The sequence below is a fragment of the Oncorhynchus nerka genome, linkage group LG18 (assembly GCF_034236695.1).
Source record: "Oncorhynchus nerka isolate Pitt River linkage group LG18, Oner_Uvic_2.0, whole genome shotgun sequence".
Taxonomy (NCBI): domain Eukaryota; kingdom Metazoa; phylum Chordata; class Actinopteri; order Salmoniformes; family Salmonidae; genus Oncorhynchus; species Oncorhynchus nerka.
This window is the reverse complement of record NC_088413.1, coordinates 6,653,185-6,655,823: the sequence shown is the minus strand read 5'-3', so window position 1 is coordinate 6,655,823 and position 2,639 is coordinate 6,653,185. Positions and strand designations below refer to the sequence as shown.

The following is a 2,639-nucleotide window of genomic DNA, read 5'->3' as shown; positions in this document are numbered from 1 at the left end:
AGAGAAACATGGAGGAGGAGGACGTCTACAGCTGTCTATATCAACAGTTTAACAGGTGGTAGAGAAACATGGAGGAGGAGGAGGACGTCTACAGCTGTCTATGTCAACAGTTTAACAGGTGGTAGAGAAACATGGAGGAGGAGGATGTCTACAGCTGTCTATAGCAACAGTTTAACAGGTGGAAGAGAAACATGGAGGAGGACGACGTCTACAGCTGTCTATATCAACAGTTTGACAGGTGGTAGAGAAACATGGAGGAGGAGGACGTCTACAGCTGTCTATATCAACAGACAGGTGGTAGAGAAACATGGAGGACGCGTCTACAGCTGTCTATATCAACAGTTTAACAGGTGGTAGAGAAACATGGAGGAGGAGGTGGACGTCTACAGCTGTCTATATCAACAGTTTAACAGGTGGTAGAGAAACATGGAGGAGGAGGACGTCTACAGCTGTCTATCAACAGTTTAACAGGTGGAAGAGAAACATGGAGGAGGAGGACGTCTACAGCTGTCTATATCAACAGTTTAACAGGTGGTAGAGAAACATGGAGGAGGAGGACATGTACAGCTGTCTATATCAACAGTTCGACAGGTGGTAGAGAAACATGGAGGAAGAGGACGTCTACAGCTGTCTATATCAACAGTTTAACAGGTGGTAGAGAAACATGGAGGAGGACGTCTACAGCTGTCTATATCAACAGTTTAACAGGTGGTAGAGAAACATGGAGGAGGAGGAGGTCTACAGCTGTCTATATCAACAGTTTAACAGGTGGTAGAGAAACATGGAGGAGGAGGATGTCTACAGCTGTCTATAGCAACAGTTTAACAGGTGGAAGAGAAACATGGAGGAGGAGGACGTCTACAGCTGTCTATATCAACAGTTTGACAGGTGGTAGAGAAACATGGAGGAGGAGGACGTCTACAGCTGTCTATATCAACAGTTCGACAGGTGGTAGAGAAACATGGAGGAAGAGGACGTCTACAGCTGTCTATATCAACAGTTTAACAGGTGGTAGAGAAACATGGAGGAGGACGTCTACAGCTGTCTATATCAACAGTTTAACAGGTGGTAGAGAAACATGGAGGAGGAGGACGTCTACAGCTGTCTATATCAACAGTTTAACAGGTGGTAGAGAAACATGGAGGAGGAGGAGGACGTCTACAGCTGTCTATATCAACAGTTTAACAGGTGGTAGAGAAACATGGAGGAGGAGGACGTCTACAGCTGTCTATCAACAGTTTAACAGGTGGAAGAGAAACATGGAGGAGGAGGACGTCTACAGCTGTCTATATCAACAGTTTAACAGGTGGTAGAGAAACATGGAGGAGGAGGATGTGTACAGCTGTCTATATCAACAGTTCGACAGGTGGTAGAGAAACATGGAGGAAGAGGACGTCTACAGCTGTCTATATCAACAGTTTAACAGGTGGTAGAGAAACATGGAGGAGGAGGACGTCTACAGCTGTCTATATCAACAGTTTAACAGGTGGTAGAGAAACATGGAGGAGGAGGACGTCTACAGCTGTCTATCAACAGTTTAACAGGTGGTAGAGAAACATGGAGGAGGAGGACGTCTACAGCTGTCTATATCAACAGTTTAACAGGTGGTAGAGAAACATGGAGGAGGAGGACGTCTACAGCTGTCTATCAACAGTTTAACAGGTGGAAGAGAAACATGGAGGAGGAGGACGTCTACAGCTGTCTATATCAACAGTTTAACAGGTGGTAGAGAAACATGGAGGAGGAGGACGTGTACAGCTGTCTATATCAACAGTTCGACAGGTGGTAGAGAAACATGGAGGAAGAGGACGTCTACAGCTGTCTATATCAACAGTTTAACAGGTGGTAGAGAAACATGGAGGAGGACGTCTACAGCTGTCTATATCAACAGTTTGACAGGTGGTAGAGAAACATGGAGGAGGAGGAGGACGTCTACAGCTGTCTATATGAACAGTTTAACAGGTGGTAGAGAAACATGGAGGAGGAGGACGTCTACAGCTGTCTATATCAACAGTTTGACAGGTGATAGAGAAACATGAAGGAGGAGGAGGACGTCTACAGCTGTCTATATGAACAGTTTAACAGGTGGTAGAGAAACATGGAGGAGGAGGACGTCTACAGCTGTCTATATCAACAGTTTGACAGGTGATAGAGAAACATGGAGGAGGAGGACGTCTACAGCTGTCTATATCAACAGTTTAACAGGTGGTAGAGAAACATGGAGGAGGAGGACGTCTACAGCTGTCTATATCAACAGTTTAACAGGTGGAAGAGAAACATGGAGGAGGAGGACGTCTACAGCTGTCTATATCAACAGTTTGACAGGTGGTAGAGAAACATGGAGGAGGAGGAGGACGTCTACAGCTGTCTATATCAACAGTTTGACAGGTGGAAGAAGAGAAACATGGAGGAGGAGGAGGACGTCTACAGCTGTCTATATCAACAGTTTGACAGGTGGAAGAGAAACATGGAGGAGGAGGACGTCTACAGCTGTCTATATCAACAGTTTGACAGGTGGAAGAGAAACATGGAGGAGGAGGACGTCTACAGCTGTCTATATCAACAGTTTAACAGGTGGAAGAGAAACATGGAGGAGTGGATTATGTCCCTGGCTCCCGTTCCCCTATCACAGGAGGTTG

General features: G+C 45.8%; 1 protein-coding gene across 1 annotated transcript in view; it reads right to left on the bottom strand.

Annotated features, from left to right (window-relative positions):
- Nucleotides 1-2,264: 2,264 nt before the first annotated feature.
- LOC135561731 (WD repeat-containing protein 19-like) overlaps nucleotides 2,265-2,639 on the bottom strand; it is a 104,685-nt gene continuing 104,310 nt past the window's right edge. The window contains exon 37 of the mRNA XM_065003477.1: nucleotides 2,265-2,639. This exon is cut by the window's right edge and continues 169 nt beyond it. The gene's annotated coding sequence lies outside the window, so the exon portion shown is untranslated.